Source organism: Calidris pugnax, unplaced genomic scaffold (genome assembly GCF_001431845.1).
Source record: "Calidris pugnax isolate Ruff unplaced genomic scaffold, ASM143184v1 scaffold317, whole genome shotgun sequence".
NCBI classification, from domain to species: Eukaryota; Metazoa; Chordata; class Aves; order Charadriiformes; family Scolopacidae; genus Calidris; species Calidris pugnax.
The window spans coordinates 2,382,725-2,406,775 of record NW_015091111.1 but is presented as its reverse complement, the minus strand read 5'-3'; the positions used below and the strand labels follow the sequence as shown (position 1 = coordinate 2,406,775).

The 24,051-nt window shown below is 39.0% G+C and overlaps 1 protein-coding gene across 2 annotated transcripts in view; it reads right to left on the bottom strand.

Moving 5' to 3' along the window:
* Window positions 1-24,051, bottom strand: part of KCMF1 (potassium channel modulatory factor 1) — a 54,525-nt gene that overhangs the window by 29,515 nt on the left and 959 nt on the right. Inside the window, exon 1 of one of the 2 annotated variants that reach the window (XM_014958147.1) lies at window positions 15,971-16,048. The exons of the other annotated variant lie outside the window; for it this stretch is intronic. The gene's annotated coding sequence lies outside the window, so the exon portion shown is untranslated. Of the gene's footprint in view, window positions 1-15,970; window positions 16,049-24,051 lie in introns of those variants that run through there. 2 annotated transcript variants of the gene reach the window in all.

The following is a 24,051-nucleotide window of genomic DNA, read 5'->3' as shown; positions in this document are numbered from 1 at the left end:
GAATGGTATACAGCGACTGATCAAGAGGAAAAAAATAGCAATAAGCAAACCAACCACTGACAAAAATCTACTAGCTTTTCAGCCTTTTTTTTTCTCCACACTTCCTAGCAAATTAGTTCTGAAGAACACCGTACCATCCCTCACATGATATGTGGGGTAGAAATTAGGACATTTTATCATTTTAAATAAACAAAAAGCACCATTTTTCTGTAAGTTAAGGTGCTTTTTGAAGTCAGGCTGCATCAGTTCTCTCCACCCTATTTCTTTCTCAAGCTAAACCTCTGCACAATAAGGTAGTCACACTGCATGTGTCAGAAAAAGGCTTTATAGCTTCCAAAGGTTTTTCATTTTTCTCTACGTGGTTTCATCCTGTAATGTGTCAAGTCTATCACAAACTTCCTTAAATTGCAGCAGCAACTTAAGGGCCTCCACAGAGGATACCAGTGTATACAACTAAGGCAGGATTTTGACCAACATCCTCTTTCAGCATCACTAAGACATATTCTTCATAGCTTAGTATAAGCACTGACAACTTGAGAGAAATAAAACTGCCAGACAGTTCTAGTCACATTAGGCACCTATTTTTTTAAGCCTTACTGACAGAGGACTGGCGTTAATTACAGGATTTTTTTTTTCTTTTTTTTTTGTTGTTGTGCTATTCTACTCTGTAGCATCTGAATAGAAGTTTTACCACATGTAACACAGGAATGCAACAATAAGTAATTTCTTTTAAATTTCTGCTACTTGTTCAAACAATTGTATCACCACATTTAGACATGTAGACAAAACATTTAGATGATCAGTGGACAGAATTATTTTACCATTTTTTCCTTTAGTTGCTTTGCCTACAGGGATAGCTTAAGGCTTTATCTAATTGTTTCTAATGTCTAAGCACCATGCTTATATGAATACTAAACCTATTCCTTTAGTTGCCTCACTTAGTATCTACTTTAAAAGCATCACTTTATGTGGAATAGTGTATTAGAAGAAAATATTTCAAGAATCTTTGTTAATAGCTTCAAAGAATTACATTTTGACAATGGCTGTGTTACCACCTTCAATGTTTGTTTTTCTTAATCTCTCACTTGACATGTTTTTTCCAAAATTTCATCCATAAACTCTGAAGGATCTGTTCAAAATGAAGATTGTAACACTGAGAGTGACCTAACTTCTGAGAACACCTGCTTGTTAACTTTGTAGAATGAATTTCATTGCTTCAAATGGTTTGCTTTTTTCCATATGATTTTTCCATAAAATTTTACCTATGCAGCATCCATATCTCCCCAACAACGCATGCTATACACAACACATTTATTGGCAGCACTGCAAGTCTTTTTTTGCCTACTAAACTTTCTAGAAAACAGCTGATCAGCAAATCAGACTTCACGCTGAAATATGACTCCAGGTTAAACTAGTCTGCTGCATCAGAACAACTAACAGCATTTCAGATGAAGTATTACACCATGGTTCTCCAGTAACCTGTATTTTCCCCACTTTTTCCTTTAAGCTCAAAACAGTTGACTTAATGCAGATGTAAGCCTCTTAGCAAGAAGTTTCTCCTGTCACATGTTCTCTGTAATATCTAGATTGTTCCTACTTGAAAACAGACATGTTTTTAAGAAGTTTTCGTTTACACATTGTCTTCATGCCAATTCTTCTCAATATCATTCCAAACTGCAACCCCCTTATACTTTGTGATGCTACCTTTGAAGAAATTCAGTCAAACATAAATCACAGCATAGTGTTTGTAGTTAAAACTTAAGAACTCAAGAAGGTCTCCAAACAGATGAATTTTGCTTCTTATGATCAATTACCAGGAAGTCTACAACCTGATTTGAACAGAAAAGCTAATATTAGAATAATACACCACTATCGCGGCTGAAGTCAGACGAAAAGAATAACGAAGTTATAGAGACAGCGTGCTTTCCACATCTTTCAAGGTCAGTATTTTGCCACAACTACCAGATGCTCACTCTGAGAAACAGGCTGACCTCAAGGAATGTACCATGTTACTTTGATATCCTTTGGTGTAGCAGAGAATGAAAACCACAAAAAGGAAAGTGAAAATTAAATTAAAAGCATCAGTTTGGGAGCTAAACCCGTACTTAAATCCCCAGATCACCCCTTGAATCAAATAGGACCTCTTTTCCAGAGGTTACTCATTTATTCTCCCATTTTTACAACTGTCTCAAAACCACATCCATTACAAGTTTTCCTGTTTCTTTTCAAGCCTATTACTTGCTGCCAAAACCTCATCCATCTATCCAACCTGGGATCTGGAAACTGAAATACCCAGGCAAATAACCTCCTTCCACCCTGTTCTTTCTACTATAGTTATTTCCTTATCAAAGCTTTGATTTTGTGTTTAATTTTTCTCTGCTTTACTCTTCACCTCAAATGAAATTCCAAAAGTTTATTTCTTTTCCCTCCATAAGCCCTAAACACTCAAAGATAACATATTCCAGTCACCACAGCACGTCTTTCACTAGATGCCTATCCAGTATTTACCAGCATTTATCTTACATTTGCATATACAGCAGGTATGTTAGAGATTCAAGAATGCTAGATCAAGCTAGATGCAGCCATATAAATCACAGGTTTTAAGAAGAAAACATGGTCTGGAGTGGTTCACTTTGAAACCAGGAACAAAAGCAAAAAAAAAAAATCAACCAAAAGAAGAGCCTGAACAATGTGTGACAAGGATGTAGATAGTTAACATAAATTTCTGATTCGCATGAAATGCTACTGACTTTTAAAAGAATCCTTGAATGAAATTCTACCAACCCTGAATGAATGGCTATTGAATGAGAACTTCTGATTCACCTTTTGCCAAGCAATGATTTGGAGTGATCAGTCTCAGAAATACCCATTTTAGTTACAGATTACATTTTCATTATCATAGACAATAGAGGTGGCTTCCTCAAATTTTCTAGTTTGTTGTTGCTATACAAGTACACACACACTGCACAAAACATCTAATAAAAACCTTACTGCTCACTGACAAAGAATGTTGGGGTTTCCTAATGCAACACTGTTCCACTAGAGGGTAGCATTGTGCTAAAAGCCGAAGGGGTTTTGGTTCACTTTACCCTTATTATCAACATTCGAAGTTGTGAAAGTTTCCTTAGCAGTATCAACAGCCTCAGTTTCTCCAGCTTCACATTTTCAGTAAAATGAGTTGCCTAGCAGTCCCATTAATAAAATTAGCCCTTCGATACAAAATTCTCACTACTTTTCTGTCAGCTCATCACACATCTTCACTTAATCCAGGCAAACAACTTCAAGGAAATACTATCACACACACATTTTATATATGTAGCATGCTGAATAGTGATGTCATTAAAAAAAACCCACAACCACAAAGCCAAAAAACCTCTCTTCCCAACACTTAATACTTTGATTCTAACAGCCAAATAGAATTTGCTCTTATGACATAGAATTGGTTTTGCACAGAATCAGCTAAAATGAAAGAACTTTTCCTGGGTTTAACAGAGACACCAAGGAGACACATAATGTGATTTCATAATGGAGAGAATAGCACTGGACAGATATGTAGTTCAAATACTGCATACACCAGGATTAATTTGTTTTTACAGTTACAAGCACAGCTACAGTACAATATCAATTAAAATGTCCTAAATGTCCCAAGCCATTACTGCCTTGGAGAGACACTAATTTGTGACAGAGCAAAGGGGTTTTTTTTCCCCACCTTGGCCTCTTCAGATTCTATAAGCAATCAGAATAATAATATTAGAAGCCCAATAAACTGGCTCAGGTAAAAATGATGCAAGAAACTGTGAAGAATTCAACTGGCCAAAGTTAGAGAGAGACAACAGAACATGTTCTTGCCTCAATGCAAGCTACTAAACTTTATTAATGCTTTGGATATAGCATTTGATTTTTAGAGATTTCAGAGAAAACACCCTCCACTAATCACTGGAAAGCATTTAAAACGCATACAAAGCCTGCATCTGAAGTATTCAAACAGTGAAGATCACAACATTTAGCTCCTGAAAGCAGTATTTAATCCTTGTGCTATCCCAGAGAATTAAACTCTTTTGTTTTAGCAACACATTGGAAGACATCAGATTCATGAGTAGTAGTTTCACCATTTAACATTCTGGTCAGCAACAAAACATCAAAAAACAACCTTCCAGCCTGCAATTTAGGTACTGTTTTTATTTCATCAGTTGTCAGAGTAAGGATCACTGAACTTCTTTAATGTCTAACGTAAACATAAAATTAGCCTGTCATTGATTTCTTCTCCAGAAAAAAAAGTGCCAAAGTTTCTTCCTACCTTAACATACCAAAGGGATTCCTTCTTCTCAAAGACTGTAGAATTACATGTTAAAGTACCACTGAATTTCAAGGGGACTGGAAAACTTCAACATTTCCACCTTTCAAAAACCCCAACTTAAGAACGCAAGTGAAAATTACAAAGTTGGGCTGCATTTTTCCTCTTTCAGTTTGAAGCCATTACTCTTCATCATATTGCTTCACACCCTGACAAAGAGTCCCTCCCCATCTCTCCTGTAGGCCCACTTTAGGTACTGGAAGACTGCTGTAAGGTCTCCCCAGAGCCTTCTCTTTTCCAGGCTGAACAACCCCAACTCTCTCAGACTGTCTTCAAGGAAAGCTGCTCCAGCCTCAGGCTCCATCCTTAGGGCCCTCCTCTGGACTCACACAAACAGGTCCATCTCCTTCTTAAATTGGGGGCTCCAAAGCTAGACACAGTACTCCAGGTAGAGTCTCATCAGCATGGAGTAGAGGGGCAGAATGTCCCTCAACCCACCGGGCATGCTTCTTTTGATGCAGCCCAGGATATGGTTGGCTTTCTGGGTGTGAGCACACAGCTTCTCAACCACCAGCATCCCCTTCTCCTCAGGGCTGCTCTTGATCAATTCTCTACCCAGTCTGTATTTGTGCTTAGGATTGCCCTGACCCAGGTGCAGGACATTGCACTTGGCCTTGTCAAACTTCATGGGTCCTTCACTTTCGGGTCCCTCTGGATGGCATCCCTTCCCTCCAGCATGTCAATTACTCCACACAGCTTGGTGCCATTGGCAAACTTGCTGTAGGTGCCCTCAATCCCACTGCCCATGTCACCAACAAAGATGTTAAACAGCACAGGCTCCAGTACCAACCGGTGAGGAACACCTTCTCCCAATCTCCCCTGCCTGTCCTTCCTGAAGAGTCTCTATCCTTCCATTCCAATGCTCCAGTCATAGGAGCCATCCCAACATGTTTCTGGGATGCCAGTAAGATCACAGCCTTGCCAGCGTGCACACATCTCTAATTCCTAGTTTATTCTCCATGCTACCTGCCTTTGCACAGAGACATTTACGTTGGGCCCCCAGTAAAGCTGACTTACTGGCTGGGATTCCTTTGTGCTGCGCTCCAGCTGCTCTCCTGCTCCCCTGTGATCCTTCTCCAGGCTCTGGGCACTGGCATCATACTGGGAGGAGTGGGATGGATTGACCTTCCCCTCTGCCAGCAGCTGTAGTTTAAAGCTCTCTTCACCAGCTTGGCAAGCCTTAGGCCAAAGATGCTCTTCCCCTTCTCTGACAAGTCGACTCCATCAGGCCCCAGTAGACCTTCTTCCTCAAAGTCAATCCCATGGTCTAAGGAGTCAGACCCCTGGCTGTGGCACCAGTCCTGTAGCCATTTGTCAATTTGCCAATTTTGATTTGCTCTATCAGCCCCCTTCCCTTGACCAGGAGGACTGAGGAAAAAACTACCTGCACTCCAGAGTCCCTGACTGCTGCTCCTAGGAGTCTGTAATCCTTCTCAATACTCCTCAGACTGATCTGGTGGTATCACTAGTGCCCACTGTGAAACAACAGCAAGTAGATAACAGCCAGAGGACTGTACAAGGCTTCATAGTCTCTCACTGACATCCCTGGTATGAGCCCTAAGAAGCAGGACTCCTCTCTAGAGAGTGCATCAGGTCAACAAATGGGTGGCATCTTGAACCTTTCAGAAGAGAGTCACAACACACATTGCTTTTTCTTGGGCTGCCTTAGTCAGCTCCAGCATCTCTCCTGGTGTGACTGGTCTTTCCTCTTCCATCTGTGAAGCTCTTCTGCAAGGGTACCTTGCTTTGGGGGAAGTCTCTTCCCCCTGCTCATCCTTGCTTTTTCAAGTTTCCGTTCTTCTGCATTGTTTACCCCCCTCACTTCTATGTGTGCCAGTAGGGGAGTTTTTCTTCTTTTTCTTCATTTGGCCATGGGTCCGCTTCAGACTAGACTTGGAACCAGGTATTTAACTCCTTCTCAACCTCCCTGATGGTATGCAGCCTCATCACCACCGTCTGCAGCTCAGCCACCTGCTGCAGGAGGTCCTCTACCTGGGCATATCTTTCACAGGCAGGTCTGCTGCCTATTCCTGCCCCAGGAGAAAGGTTGAGGAACCTTCTGCAGTCAGAGGTATGTGCTGCAGCCTCTCCCTCCAGTAGCTCCGTCTGGGTGGAGGCATTAGCTACCACTGGGGTGGATGGTGCAGGTCCCCAAGCCAGACCTGCAACATTTGCTCTCAGACAAGTGCCCACCATCTTGCCCTGCAGATCAGGTAGTGTAAGTGCCCTTGACCTGTGCAAATGGTCAAAGACCAATGTTTGGTTGCTGGGTTACTTCAAGTCTCCCACTCAGCCAGTGGAATGCCCATTCTTTGAAGAGGTGCCTTCCCAGAGTGCCCTCTGCACAAACTGCCACGCCAGGCCCCAGATGACACCCCATGCTCTGTTTGCCTGCTCTGTTGGCCACACTCCTGGTTCCTCACACTCCCCAGGCTGTTTGTACAGGCATGGGGGTGGCCACAATTGCTCTGGCAATGCCCAGGCCTCATCAGCATCTCCCACACAAGCTGACAGCTCATGGCAGTCTCTCTGCTGCCCTGACGTCTCCCTACCTCAGGAAAACCCCCTGTGTGCTGAGATCTGTCGGTGTCCTGCAGATCAGGCCAGCTCCAGAGCAGCTCCCCTCAATGACTAACAGTTTCTGTTACCCCACATTACTCTTAAGACTAAAGACAGGAAAATATATGCCGTTTGATAGCATAAAAGAAATGCCATATGTTTCTTACTTTAATAGCCTCATCTCTTAATGCACACTACTGCCTAATTTGAGAGGTTGATTTCTAGAAACAGAAACCTCAGTTCTTTCTATGAACATTTCCCCAGAAATTCAGCCAAACCATAGAACTTTGACTTTTATTTTTTCTCACCTGTTTACTAAATCAGATTGTGAAAACTAACAGCAAGAAGACCTAGAACACAGAGCATAACTCATCACCCCTATAGCTCCAAGTGCTGAACAGAAAATTCACACATCATACCCTTGAAATAACTAAAAATCCCCTCACATGTCCTGCATGCAACAGGGCTGAACATGCATTATCTTCTTATAGCAGACTAGAAGACACAGCAACCAGACTAGCATGTCTGCAAAAAGATGCAGACAGAGATGACGTTAACTTGGAATTCGAAAGAAGGCAGGGAGGAAAGGGAGGGAATCAGGCCTACATTAGGCCAGAAGTGCAAAAAGACTTTTCTGAACAGCACTCCTCCTTCCTCTTCAGAGGCCAGAGTAGAAACAGACCCCTCAATCTTGTCACCTCCCTGTCATCAACAAGTTTCATGAAGCACACTTGCAGTGTCTGGTACTTGTCTAGAGTTCATCTAAAAAAGAAATCATCAGACAGTACAGCTGCCCCAGCAAGTTCCAGTCTTGGTCCTAACACATAAATATCAGTCTACTTGCTACCAAAAGGAGCAACCTTTCTTTACTTACTTGCTACCTTTCCATTTTTGCTTTCACATTCAAAGTTGTGGAAGTTATATAAAGAATGGTTTCAGTCATCTAGGTTATCAGGAACAAGTGATTAGTAATCATTATTAAACACGCCCACGCTATGCAGGAATCGCACAGAGTAGAAAGATGGCTCCCCACAGCAACAGTCACCTGCCTTTCCCATGTAACTGTCCTTTTCCCTCTGGAATTCCTCAATCCATTCATTCACCACACCTCCCAATTCTGACACCATAACAAGACCTCACACAGCTCACTGTCTCATATCTGTTTCAGATGTGCAATAGAATACATGTCTTATCCTCAGAGCACTGTGTACTGAGGCAGTCAGGGAAGAGTGTCCCAGACACAAACTAGTATCTGGCCAGGTAACTACATTTATTATCTTAAGGCCTACGTGTAAGAGATGAAGAAGTTGTGCGTCTCTTATCATGCAATTAATATGATTTGACCATCAAAACTATCACAACATGAAAGCCTGCTAAAGTACTGTAAACACTTTAAAGTTAAACAAATTGCAACACATTTATCAGAGCACAGAAAGTTTATTATGTGGCAGCAAAGGGAACTGGCATCAGACATGATCTTATTTAAGAACTCTTAATCTGGAAAATGGCAAACAGCATGTAAATTCTATTAACCAAAAAATACTTTAACAGAAGAAGCTGTAAACTGCACCAGGGCAAGAAAATAACAGTAACAGCACTGGGCTAAATCCTGTATCTAGTAAAATCAAGGGCAAAATTTCTCTTTTAGTAGGAGAGGACTAGGTTCCCAAGTTTTTTTTAGGACTAAAGAGACAACAGAAATATGCAGCTCAGTCAAAGTCCAAGTGAAAGAGAATTAGGCTGGGGGGGGCAGAAACATAACACACCTATAAAACTCATTTGTGTAAGAAACATGAAGAAACACTGAGGAAATCCTGAAGAGAAATTAAACAGAACTGGTACTTCTGTATTGAGCCCTGCAAGAATGAAGAGGCAGTGTTCTCAGAAATAAACCTTTGTGTTATTTAAGAAGTGTGACAAGAAAAGGAAAAACAAACAAGACATGTCCCATCAGGAATGGGAGAGAACTCAGTAGTAAGGCTCAAGTAAGCAGAGAAGCGAAAGAGCTGGGAGACTCCATAGTGTTGAGTTCTGTTTTCTGTGAAACATTGTTTCAAGCAGATAGAACACCAATACTCAACACAGCTGGCAGAGGTAGAACTCAGTTTTCCTTGTAAATTCTTACCTTTTTACTTTTGCAAAAAACATAGCAGAAATTAAATACTCTATTTAGGCATATGCTATCCATAGCTCTCATGTCCAGAACACACACTCAGCTTTACCTCCTTTTGCACTACCAGACTCATTCCTGACCCTTTCACACTCAAATACTGCACAAATAGAGAAATTCATCCCCCGCAGCACATAGAAGCAAAAAGAAAGAAGTTTTCATGCACCAAGTGTTATAGTTCTCCCATTAAAGCCTTGTGATTACACCATGTCTCAGGATAGCTGAGACTCACAGTAGCAACTTGCACAAGGTGGTCTGGAAATACAGACTTTTTGTTTTAGGAAAATACATCCAGAAAGCAGATGGGAACGAGAGAGGAAAAAAAAGTTGTCCTCCTCTCCACTAAGAAAGCAGCAATGTCTGATACACAGCAAGCAGCCGTACCTAGATTCCTCTCTATAACCCAATTAAGTTTACAGAGAGGAGCATAGCACTACTTTCAAACTTAGAGCCTACCTTCAAAATAATAATTTTGAATGGCACTACAGTATAAAAGGAAACTTATCTTTAACACCACAAGATGTCTAGGAATTTCTCTGAACCCAAGAGAATGATAATGTAAATTTATTTTTAAAAAATGGTAAGAAGAGATTAAATACCTACAGTATATTCATTTAAGTAGTAGTAATATTCAAACCTGGGCTTTCTTAGGCATTTTTCTTACTCTGAAGATAAACAGACTGCCTTAGCAACCACTTTTACTCCCACTCTTTGTTACAGAGAACAGCTTCGCAGGCCAGTAACGCGCCTGCAAAGTACAATTGCTTATTATGTGAAAGCTATACCAGAAAAGTACTGCAGGAAATGCAGTAATCAAAGCAAAAAAAAGGTTTCATGCCTACTTTGGTCAGGCTTTGACTTTGTTCCATTCCTCACTCCCCTTCTTTCTGATTCCCGATGGCACATACTTCTTTGCTAGTTGCTCTGAACTGGCAACCTAGCCATCTGCCAGACATACCAAATGCCTACCTTTCTTTCTCTCATTAGTAAGGGTTTCATTTAGCTTTATTACGTGTCATTTCTTTTTTCTTTTCCTCTCATACCACATATGCATAAAGAACCAAAGATTATCAGAAGATTACCTTCTGAACACTTCCCTGACAGTCCTAGCCATCCTTTATACATATATTCAACCTACTTTTCAGAATCACTAACTGCCCTAATTATTTGAAGATGAGTCAGATAATTTTCCTAAATAGTTTTCAGCCACTAAATACTAAACACCATCACCGAGTTATAGAACACAGTTCATGAATCTTCAGTGTTTAGTCTTTCTGCTGTAAGTACCTCGATCTCTTAAACAACATATGTTATTTAAGAAAAAATGGTTTAAAAATATTTCTGTTCAAACCTGTCCTCAAAGTAACTCTGAACCTCAGGAAAAACACAGCACAATTGGATTTTTAATCCAACACCCTAAAAAGGAAAGTATTGCTTGGGACAAGTGTGAAAAAAAATAAAATTGTTAAGTCTGTCAAACCAGATAGCAAGGCAGCAAGCAAGCTGTAGAAAACAAATTTAAGTTTATCAGCTTCACCATTATTTTGCCCTAAAATCCCAGTCCTATTAAGAAATTTAAGGACAGGAAGGGAGAGTTTATTTTTATTCCTAGAACTGAAAGCAGTCACCTACAATTTCAAAGAGAAAAAACAATCTCTATTTTCATCTGTATAGAAACTGAAGATACATCAAGGTCAGTATTTAGACCACCTGTTTTCAATTGGAGGAAGAAACACTAACTCTGAATAAAACAATCACTGTCATTTCCATGTAACTGTTTGTTGCAGGTAGAAACACTAAAACACAGAATAAAGACCCAAAAATGGACCCAAAAATTGCTCTATCCTGCCAAAACTTGGATCTCTCAAACCCTTGTGTTACATTTTAATGAAGCAAGTTGCCAAGCAATCAGACTTACACCACAGGAGTCTGCCAGGTACTACAGCTTCCATCACCTTGCTTCAGACGGAAGCCTTCTGCAGCCCCTCATCTTTACTCTGGAGACAGTCATTCAGCCTTGCTCTAGAGCAAGACATTCAGAAATAAACAACATAAACATCTGGAAAACTGCATTTGCACAAAGGATCAATAGCCAGATGAAAACAGCCTGAAACTTCCAGTTGTAGAGGAATACTTGGTACAGGAACCTAACACCTGAACAACAACTAAGAAAAATATCTTATTTTGCAGAGTTCTAAATATTTGGAAATTGAGCTTTAACAAAAGACATTTTTCTAAATCAACATGACAGCAATATATAGCTTGGTTTTTCTTTATTTGCGAAACTACAAGGATAAAGTAGGTGCCTAACAATACAGCATTTTACCAAAACAGATAAACCACATTTAACTTCAATATTTAAGAGACAAGGAGAGAGAGCATCAAAACCCATTAGGTCTCACTACTTACTATAGGCTCAGATGCCATGTTGCAGTTATAAAAGGCATGAAACAGAACTATAAGGATAAGGGGTAAATCAAAAGTACAAACAAATCTGACAGATCTTCATTGAAATAAGTTCTTAAATTATCTGCCCATTAGAAAAAAAAAGAAGAAAAGAGTGTTAGAATATAAAGATATTATTGAAGAAAACCTAGATAATGAAGCTAGGACTCCAGAGATATTTTCAGTTTTACCTAAATTTCTGCATCTTGAAAGAACAGACATAGTGCATTCGTAACACTGAAAACCACAATTTTTTTCTTTACATTTTCAGACTAATTTATAAGCTCCGTTCTCAGTTTCCCAGTGAACTCCACTTGAATTCCACAAAGAAAGGCAGTTTTCGCCCACTAAACTGCTGAGCTATTTCACATTCTCAGATGCTTATGAGCAAAAACACTCACCCTCATAACTTGCATATTCTGTAGTTAGTATCTTATTTAAGAACATATATACTCTTTAAGACTGCCTCACTGCACACCGTGATGAATTCTCAAGTTCGGTTGCATGTTTGACATGCATTCCCAAATCAGTTTTACCAACAGCCTTCTAGTCTACGGGTATCCATAATTGAGGCTGGATATGAGCATGAAACTATCCATTTACCTTGGTAGTCTTCAAGGTGGTGTTACTGGGGAGCAAGGACAAAGAGAGACCTTCAGCCCATTCAGCAGAACAGAATGTACAACTTTTTAACAGGTTTTTTGAGCTCTCTATCAACTGTAACAACACACCAGTTCCTACAGGAAACAGTAAGTATTAACTACTTTCCCTCCAGACTCTTCTGCATGTGCTAGAGCTGGGAGCTACTTTACTTCTCTTATACACCACCTCAGCAGAGCAATGAAACTCTGAAGCAATCCAGCACTTCCTACTTTCCCAAAGTTTACAAAACTACATTAATTTTTCCAGACAAAAGAGGTATGACACTGCACCTGAAATATTGTCCACATAAAATATATTTTACAGGTAGAGCTTTGGAGCTTTTTTCAGATTTGCAGACATCTTTCAGTACAGGTAAGAGATCTACATACAGCAACTTAGATCCTATGGTGCATCCAATTTTTCTTGTGTACAATTAGACAACACCTTACAATTGTTGCAGGAGGAAAACAGAAGGATTCACAACCCTATTCACAACTTCTCTTTACCCCTAAGGTCTACTTTGTCTTGATTATAGGTCATTAGACCATTCAAAGCATTTCCTGTGTATTTTGTCATTTCTGAAACATTCCTCAGAGCCCCAGCAGCTTATCTAGAGTTCCTGGATTAACTGGAAGAAACCACAGTATGGATTTTTACAATTACTATGCACTGCTAAGACCTCCAAATGCTTAGCACTATGAAAGAGCATGCAGGCACTGTCATCTTACAGATTAGGGACACTTAATTAAATGCCATATTACACAAGTTAAGAAAGCATCTTCTTCCTTCAAAAACATTAATTTGTGAATAAGAACATCAGAAGAACAGAAAAATGGGTTTGGAAGAAGTTCAATACAAAGTTTAATCCAAGCACTACAAACAGCATTCATCAGCTGCTCACATGAAATATTTGCTCTGAAAAAATGCATCATGGTATTCCTCAAAGCTGGAGTCCTGCACCTCAATCAATTATCACCCCAAAGTACTTTACTCTTGGCTAGGTAACTGTATTCTGGCATGTAATTCTCAATCCACTCCTTCAGCTTTCTGGTCATTTTCCATGAATCCCTAATACTTCCAGGAACAAAATATTATCTGATCTTTGAGGTACAACGACAATGACACCTGACAGTAACTGGCTCCAATACTTAAGGGCTGGATAATATCACAACAGACTATAGAACAACCCCAAAACCTATTAAAATCCTCCATTTATATTATTTTTTTTTAATGTGACATCATCAGTTAAACTTGAGAATTTGCGTCCTGCAGATCCCCCGCTTCTAAATATACTTCAGACAGCAGCTTGGAATAACTTGAGAAATGTTACCTATAGCAAACTCTACCACTACAAATTTGACTAATAACAGTCAATTACTCTAAGGAATCTCCATTTATAAAGTGTAGGTTATATTCTGATAAATCTTCACTTAAAGCCACTCTCCTAAAGCAAGATCCCAACCTTTTTTCTCAGCTCCTCACAGAAGTCTTCCAGAATAAGGAACACTTGGTATATTGTGAGATCCTGCCTGGCAATCCACCAATCTTATACCAAGACAACCCAAGAGAAGATACTTGCGGATCATAGCACCCATTCTGTCTGCATCCAGCCAGGCAAATAGGTTTATTCGACTTCACAGTTTTCCAAAATTGAAGATAACCAAGAGAGAAGAGAGTTGGAAAAGGAGACCTCCTCCTGAGTTAAGACACTCTGCAGAGCTTCTACTCTGTCTTCTTAAATCTGTAAGGTATCTAATTAATGTAACTAACAAATACAAGTCTAAACAATAAAAAAAATGGTCATGGTTTACAGCAGAAGTAACAGACTTTCATCTGTAGTCAGAGATCAAATGACACTTACTGACATTTTCATCTTAACAGAACAATACAAACTACAGCAGGAATGATGGAATTAAGATCATTGCAACTTATGCACAACTATATCGAAAAAAGTTTAGTCATGACATAGAAAGCTCCACATTCTCCACAGCTTACTTTTGAAAAGCTTAGGTGTCTCTTCAGGGGCATCCTGAATTCTCTCCACCAACTTCACCTCATTTCTACAGCTAGGTTTAATAAGAGAGGCTACTCTGGACATGCCAAAAATAATACAAATAAAAATTCAGGTAGTGAAGTTAGTGTCCTTATTTACTTTCAGAAAGTAAAGAAATAAAGCCAGAAGAAACTTTGGAAACTGCAGTGGTAGAACTATGTTCCGCCACTCTTACTGCCAGTGAAGCTGCTCTCAGACAATTTCACCAGGGAATCACAAGGTGCTTATCACTACAGAAGTTTTCCACTTGCAAAGACAATCCACACCCCAACTTGCATAGTGATATACGCATAATACCTGTGCACTAAACACTGTTTGTGTTAGGCACATCTCATAATTTCTGCCTATATTTACAGCATATGCAAATATTTGCAGTAATTCAAACATTTGCTTTGTTGAAGTGAACATGAGGTGAGAGCACCCTGAGCATAGATAAGCCTTTGTGCCCAAACCACAGATTTCTGCACAGTTAATTTCATTCTAACTATGATGAAAGAAAGTCCAATCGACAAATGTTTATAGTCAGACTCTCAGCAGTTTCAAATTAATTCCAGGTGAACACCTATTTCTAAGCATGTACAGCTAATACATACAGAAACTACTAAGTTATGCAAAAAATATACTACCAGTAAAGCTGACCTTTTTTTTTTTACCAGAACTATTCATTTGGAAGACAGAAGTTACTGGCAATCACAGACGTTGTCTTTACATGACTATATCCTAACGCATTTCTGACCTTGAAAATCTTGTATGATGTATTGCTGCTGGAGCTAAGATCCTTGAGGTAGGTATCCAGAGAATATCATCTGTTTAACAGCATACAGCACAGCTCTCCAACCAGGAACCTCCAGTATGCCTCCATTCAGCCTCCAAGTAATTCTAATGTTGTTCTAGGCACACGCCCAGGTATTTATGTCTAGAAGCTTCCAGGAGGTTCCTGCTGTACTATCAAGCATCTGGAAAGCAACTCTGCTAGTCTGTGAAGGTGCAGAATTTGTTAGAAATTGGTTTAGAATTACCAATATTAATGTTAGGATTGTATTCTCAAACTGCTTTATCCCATCTGTCACATTAGTTCATGCTAACTTCTACACTAAGTGTTCATACAGAAAGACTTCACCTCATCTTTTCAATTTTTTTTTTAGGGTAAATACAGTCTAAGAGAGCTGGCCAATAGTAATCGCCTTCAGCCAAGAATACTGTTAGCTTTATCAATAAGCTAACACAAGTCAGACCTTAAATACCATTTACACTAGGAATCAACTGTTACTTAAGAGTTTTGTAAACAACAACTCCCCTCAACAAATAATTAAAGAATTCATCAGTCATATCCCAGTATAGCAAGTAGCATTTTCACTACTAAAGCCATCTTGTCTCATCTAACAAAAACAAAATACAAATCCATCTCTGTAGCAGGTCTGAGAAACCGTTGCCTAAAAACATCTCCAGCAATAGCTATTTTCTGAAATTACCGAGGTCTAGTTGTGCTACACAGAAACACTAGACTTTTACTTTTCAAAGAGGCTTACAGAGGCAGGCATTAAACTTGTATTGCACTTGAATCTAACATAGGTCTACAACTTCACCAGATGTTTTTGAAAATCCCACCCTATAGCACCCTGAAGAGAAAAGCAGGAGAGGGAAAGGACAGCAAAGGGAAGGAAGAGCAATGAGAAGGAAACAAGAGGGTGAAAGATAAGAGATCAAAGACAAAAAGAAGGAAACCAAAGAAGATAATTTATCCTACCAGAGACAGCACCTCTTGTCAGTCAAGACAAGAAACATTGCCTCCCAAAAAGAATCTGGCACCAGGAAGTGGCAGAAGTGATGGGGGAAGACCAAATCTGACCTGAGGTAAGAAAAAAAAAAAATGGAGTTATGTTTTTTTTTAAACTTTGTCTATTGCTTCATCTTACTTTTGCAATATATTGTTTTTAAAACTGATTTTAAAAAAAATCATGTCTTTCTTCAGCTGGATTTTGTCAGTGATGATAGTGGGATGATTCAAATCAAATGTGGAACAGGATCAATGGTATTTTGATAAAAATGTGAAATTCTGTGCAAATACTGAAATTAAAAAATAGATTTCAAATACTATAGGGAATTTGTATAAAGTGATAGCTGCAAATAGCGTATGCCACTGAAATGCCACAATGAATCAAAGATTTGGAAGAATGGATTGCATCTATGAAACTCACTGCAATGGAGTATAAGACCACTAATTCTTACCTACAGGAGACTTTCCTGACTGCCTTCTAGCAAGACATAAAACCTCCACCAGATAACCCAGGTGCAAACAGGAGAAACATTATGGTCTCCTGTGCAGAGGTTCTCTGCTTAATTGTAATAAAAGTTTTACCCTTGTCTCCAGCTGAAAATGGGGTGACTTTTAGAGAAAGAGTGCTTTATTTTGAGCTTGTAGGAATCACAACAGAAAAAAATACACATGAAATTCACTGCAGGGTGACAAATGAGCAATAAAAAGAAGAATTCTTGTACAAAGGTAAATCATAGGCTACTCCTAAAAAAAAGTATTTTAATATTAAAAAAATATAAAAATTATGTCTAACAAATTTATCCTCCCCCTAACACTCAAACTGCATTCTCAGAACAAACCAAGGGTTAAAAAGAGTAAATTTTTCCAAATATGTCAGAGGCTCCAGTGATTTCTATCCATACTTAAAAATGAATTCCAAACTAGAACCAATGCCTCCAATGGCAGAAATCAAGCTATCACCTGCACACACCTTTGAAGCACAATTCTGACACCTATGGACAAAGAGCAGTTATGTGAGTGATAAAAAGAATATTAAAGCTGAAGACACTTCTATGATGATGTCCCACAATTTTCACTTGGTACAAACCTCACTTAGCAACTCAGTAAATGTCAATAAGCCAAATAAAACTTTAAAATAGCTCTAAACTGCAATCTTGGGCTTACACATATATTCTGAAACAATTAAACTAATAAGCACATCTCTAGGCTCCACACTGAATTCAAAGAGGTACTCCTTCATTGTGTCAAAACTAATTGTAATAGTGCTATGCAGAGATAAAAATGTGGATAAGCATAAGGACTGTATGTGAAAAAGGAGTAAGTTCAAACCAGATATTCAGATGATGCTTCAGGGAACGGGGTAAGGAACCAAGATAGAAGATTTGAGATACCTGACAGTCACATTCAAATCTGAAATAATTAAGAGACTAGGAGTATAAAGTACAAAGATAAAATCCAAAACTTTAATTGTTTGATCTGGATACCACGTAGCCTCAAGAACCTTCCATGAAAAATTCCTCCACAATCTCATTACAAACTGTATGAAAAAGCACTTCAGTTTTAATCATCATTGGTTTTGGTTTCTTGAACTCCTGAAATATCTTCTTCCAGAACTGAAATATCATCTTCTATTTGGAAAGGGCTATTTCAGACTTTTACACAGATTATGCTTTTCTCTCAGACTCCCTCTCTGTGTATCAGCCTGAGGTAAACACTCTTCCAATTTCCATCCATACAACAATTCACATGTGCCGATTCACTAGTAGCACGGCTTGAGTTCTCTGAAGACACTGAACAGTGTGCCTGAGCTGCTCACAGTGCCTTATAACGCTGCTTCTGTATGGGTGAGCAACAGTGCTGCCTGTAGTTAAGCTTGTATAGCTCCTCTCCACTATGACTCCATTTGCAGAACTTACAGCTACCAAATCCACTCCTATCTATTCTAAATCCTGTAGAGGGAAAAATGTATCACATGTGGAGGATTTAGCCCAAGTGATTCCAATATCAAAACCCATGAAAACTCACAACTTCGTATATTAATATATTAATTCTAGTATCAGTCCATGATCAGAAGCCATAGGAAATGCAATCTAGCACAATTATATTCTTTCTAGAAAAATATCACTTCTCACTCAGTGCACCAGGGCATATGGCATTCAGTCAATAAACAGAAAAGTTTCCATTCATTTTATCATCACTGGTCAGTCCGAGCCTTTTTTTAATCACACACTTTGAAAATTTGCATTGACTATGGATTTTCTCACTGCCTTTTCCCTGCAAGCATTTCTCTACAGCACAAATATCAATGAATTTACTTTAACACCACGTCTAAGTATTATTTTTCTTCTCTTTAAATAGAGGGAAAACATGGCAAAGGATGGATATTTCAGAATCTTTTATTTTCTAGAGTTAAAGTGTTTTTTTAAAAGCTTATCACTCAGTTACTACAGTTGCCGTCATGAACGCTCAGATCCCAAAATGCCCATTAGACCTTCATAATATCAGGAACAAACAACTAACAGGCACCTATGAATTCTTGCCGAAGTGATGTTCCTGCAGTTCACATGAAGCTCTGCAGCAGAGGACAGAAGGGTCAATCCAACTTTCCACAACAAAACACCATTGTAAACACTTCAGCCATCCTTTCTTTCTATAATGCCTCTACATTTGCTATACACTCCCAAACACAGAGCAGTGGTCTAACGTGCAAAACCCTCCTGTGCACCTTAAGGAGGCAGTGGTGGTATGGAGCAGATAATATTCAGCTGTATAATTAAGCAATGCAGATACTCAAAGAAAGCTGAATTAGTAGTGTTGTCTGTGCAAACAAATTCTGGCACATCGCAACTCCTGAGTGCTGTTATTTAAATCTGCTGCTGTGTCCAGCAGCTTCTTGACTGTAGTAACACTTTGTGTATTAAAAGTGTTTAATAAAAAAAAAATTGTTTTGTATTTCTTAACAGTAACTGAAGTAACAACAAAGAACTATGAACAGCAACATTCACAACTCTTCCCCAAATGTTATCAGTAATGTAAACATGATAAGGCATTTGAAAAGCTTTCTTCTTTTTAACATGTACAAATTTTATTTGTCCAATACTGCTCAAGCAACTAACATAGCTCTCTAAACTTCCCCTGAATCCCATCTAGTCACCACTAGTTGAAACAAACATTTGGAAGTAAAAGTTACTTCACCATTGTCTTCTTTCTTCACCCCCACTCAAAAATACTGTATCACGGTTCTGTTCCAGTTTTCCTGCTTAAGATACTGGCTATCTTTCAACATTGATAATTTCAATTTAATCTTTTTCTCCTGTTTCCCAAAGAATATTCAATCTATGTCATTACTTCTTATCACAAACACAAGAAAAAATGGTCTCTCTTTACACATATTTTTGGAGGACCTTGTTCACAGACTCTGCAGGGCCAGCAGCACATTGGTTCACAGACAGTATGCTTCCTAAACCAGAGCCAGAGAGCTTTTGTAAAATGAAAACCTAGCTTCCTCAAAACCAGTAAGTATCTCGCCAATTAAAACACTGCTGATGTGTCCAGCTCATTTTATTATTAAATGATGATTCAGTTTCTTACTGAAAACAAGCAACAGATTAATAATAAATCAAATTACTGTGTTCCAATATTTGTAATCACATTTGCAGCTGTTTACATTTAACATTGACTTTGTCGTAAACATAGCTCTCACTAGTTAAATTATCACACTAACTTGTTCTCAGATACTGCATTACACCTGTAATTACCAGCATTAATATGCTACCATAGAGTAAGACCAACAGCAGTATGAAATACTTTGACATATAGTTAGAAAATGTTTTGTCAAATATTAGCACAAATCCAAAAAACCTCACTGTTCTATTTTACATGCACAACTTAATCAGGATTTATTTTTGAAAAAACAGATCTAACTGTTGTTCCTATGCAACAGCATAGGAAAAGATTTGTGATTATTCTGTATTGTGGAATAGCAAAATTCTGTGTTTGGATAAAACGTAAGCAAAAGTATTCAATTGAATCAGAAGGTAGCAAGTTATAACCAGTCTCACAGATGCATGTTTCATTAATAAATGCAATACTTCACCAACAAAATATTTTGAGTACTTTGTATGGAAAATTAGGTAGTCTTGTTGCCTGAATTCAGAGCTTCACATGCAAAAATAGATTTGTACAGCATTTAATGGCAATTCTATAACTGACACAACATGAAACAGTAGAAGTCACATCAACTGCTGAGTGCTACTTGTCTTGACAGAAGTTTGTAGCTTCTGCAGAAGTTTGAGCTTCTGCAGCTCAAGTATGACACAGCTACTGCATAATTACTAAGGGTAGAAATTACTCTTGCTTTTAATGTTTTCAAAAAGTTTAGTTATGGATAAAGTTTTGTGTGTTGTATTCTGATCATACAGAAAATGTCATCTGTTCATTGCACAGCAAGAAGACTGGAGCTAACATTACCCTTACATGAGCTGTTTGGTACATATTCAAGTGTTACTCTGTATATTTCTTTTTAAGCTGTACGTATTCTTCTATTACAAATAAGCACTTGATTTAAAGATGTCTATGCAAGATATTTATACATACACACAAAAAAAGGAAGAGCCCTCGAATACAAGGAGCTTGAAATGAACAGAGAACATTTGGAAACTCTGCACGGTCCTGACAATCACTGCTCTCCCCTCCTAGCTTTGTTACCACCATCCATTCCCAACTTTAGTTCCATCTGGGACTAGGATTAACTGAAAAGCTTTACTGATTAACATGAAATACTCACAAATGGTCACTGTCAAAATCAACCACCACCTGCACTACTGTGAGGTCTTTGAAGCTTAAAGAATACATCCCTTAGTGGAAATACGAAACAAAGTAAGGAACTGGGGCTGGGAGTGGGGTGCAAAGTGTGCAAGATCAATAACCAAGAGGTGCAGGCAGTGCAGTGCTGGGAGCCTTCTGGAGCTGCCAGGTGTAGGGAACCTGAAGTGAGGCCCTTGTGTGACTGATAATGCTGCAGCAACCTAGTTTCAAAAAAGAAGTTGCAAAAAAAATGGTCTTCTAATGATATTCCCGGAAGTCATGATTCTCTATTTTTCTGCTGTCCTGTATGGTGTCAACTGCTATACAAGAGAATGACTGCCAGATGCAGAAAGAAAATCCGTAATATGCAGAATACTTTATTATACTTTCTAGAATTTTAAAAAAATTACCTACCTGCTCCTTGTAGGATGCCGAATACTACACCACCACATAGTCCTCAAGAGAGGAGCTAACCCACAGAAACACAGTGTGTCCCTCCTCTAAAGGGAACAACATGAAATCCAAGACCAGGCAATAACCTAATATTGCATTCTAGAAAATCAAATCATAGAATCATAGAATAGTTAGGGTTGGAAGGGACCTCAAAGATCATCTAGTTCCAACCCCACTGCCATGGGCAGGGACACCTCCCAATAGAGCAGGGGGAGAGGCAGAGAATAGCTCGTCTCTTAACATCAAATCACAGAACAAAAACGGTTTTGAAAAATTAGAAGTGACTAGCAAGAGGTGGATAAATGTTAACAGCTACTTTTGGCAGTATTACTAAAGTCTCTTAAACATTGAATGAACATTTCAAGAAAGAGCAACAATAATTCAAGTTCTAGTTGTGTCCATTTTCCTGAGTTCCGGAGAAAGGGGAGCCAGGCTCTTGTGTGAAATGAGAGTGCAGTGAAAAGGCAGGCTGTGGTCAGACTTTTTCTGAAGGATAACAAAATCTCTTTTTTTTTTTGAAGAACAGATTGTACTTTATGCATTATTACAGTGTATATTATGGATTATTATTATTATTACCAAAGAAAAAAATAATCAAGAAACCCCAATGGAAAGTAAGCTTAAAACCCCATCAGGTGCTTCATGGCCTATTTAAAGTCCCAAGACTTTGGAATTAAAACTTCTCCAGCATTTAACCTTTCAGAGTCATCCTTTCCCATCATAAGGCCAGTAAAGCATCCAGATTCTGTCGGGAGCAATCAATAAATTTTTGAGGAAGGACCATTTTAAAGGAAACACACAGAAAATATATCACTTATTAAACATGATCAAAACTTGGTTTTCCCTACACCGTATTCTTCCAAGACAGTCCCGATCCAAACTAGTCACACTGGATCAAAAACTGTCTGCTGTGAATGACACCAAGCAGATCTGAAACAATAATTTTTTTTAAATATTTCATTTCTAAGGATTTTCAGATTTCTAACAAAATTAAGTCTTCAAACCTCTTTTCCATGAAGTCGGTAAAGCATACCTCCCATATTAATATGAGCGATTCTAACCCTGTAACTAAAGTTCACTAAACCAAAATGTCAAGTGTGAAGCAAGAGGAGAATCACTGAGAAATTAAGAGACAATATATCTTTAATCAAAATATATCACAAGGATACAACAACAGATAGCATTTTTAATCTCACAGTGTTGTCGTGGTTTCACTCAAGCACATGTGCATGCAGACACACACCTGAGAAGCCTACATCCACAATACGAAATCACTGAAACTCACACTCTATCAGGAAAGAGACAATTATTTCTGTTTTTTCCTAATGGGGAATGTCTAAAAAGGACAAATACTCTCTTTCCAAAGCAGATTCATCAGTATTAGACCTGATTTTGTTAACAGTCACTCCTTCTGAAAATATCAACTAATATTCAAGCAAGGAAATGCAACTTTCCCTGCAAGAAACAGAACCTAACACACAATAGAAATATTTATGATATAGCCTCCATCAGAAACATGTTTATAAGGACACCTACTTTCAAATTTCTTCTCTCTTAACAAAAAGACTGCTCCAGGACTGAAATGTCTTTTTAGCAAACATTACCACCTGTTATAACAGTCAACGCTGAAAAACAGCAAAGAACAACACACGATATCACTTCAGTAATTTTACCTGTTCAAGCTAGAAAAACTTCTATTCTTTTACTGTAATTTATAGAAAGTATCATGGATACACAAATCACACAGGGACTGCAGACTGCATAACCCCACAACATCATTAACAACAAATTTGTTACCAATATTTATTTCATTCACAGTTGTTAGAAACTGCATCTATAACCATAAAGAAATCCAGTACCTCTGCTCTCTTAAGACAAATACCTATTTTAAAAGGGCAGGGGGTGGGATGCAGAAAGACAGAATTTGGCACCCTCACTAAATTTTAACTTAATAATAAAAATAAGAAGAGCTAGCAGATTCAGGAAAGAATTCTTTGTTACAGAAGCACACATACCTGCACAAACAAGAAGTCTGCAAAGTACTGTGACAGCAGACTGAAAATACATCATATATACCATTGTCCAGCACCAAGCTTCCTATTAGAAGCCAGTGATATTAGCCAAAAACATTGAATTCTCCTGTAACGTGCATCAAAACATTTTAAGATTAGATAAAACAGAGGCAGAGAAAATGGAGACAGGTGTTGAATTAAATTCCCAACATGGCATAAAGTTAGTCTTTCAGATGACAAGCCACGGCTTTACAGAGCATTTTAATACTAGTCCAAGCCCCTTACTCACTGGTAAGAAGAGGCAAAGAAATCAAGCAACTTTCTCTCCTGTTTTCACACTCCCATCTTTCTTCATAGCTTCCAGTTCTCTCTCCATCCTTCTCCTTTTGACTAATTCTGAACAATCCACTCAACTCACCCCCAGCGGTAAACACAGTGGGACCAGAGCACACACACAAAACACGTTTCTCCGATGGCCTCTCAACACCTCCAAGCACGCCACACATCAGCACTAGTTTCCCCTACCACAAGACAAAACAGAGGGAAAACAGGCAGCTCCCGGGGCTACCAGCACACAAGCCGCCCCTCGGCAGGGCCACGCAGGCTGCCCGCACACCTCTTCCCCCAGGCCCCGCGCCGGGGCCCGGCCTCTCTCTCCACCCGCGACCCCCGGCACCACGCGTGGCCCTGCTTCCAACCGCCCCCCCGGGGCGCCGTGCCCGGCCTGACCCGCCGCGGCGACCGACACGTCGGCAGGCCGCCCCGCGCCGCCGCCCACCC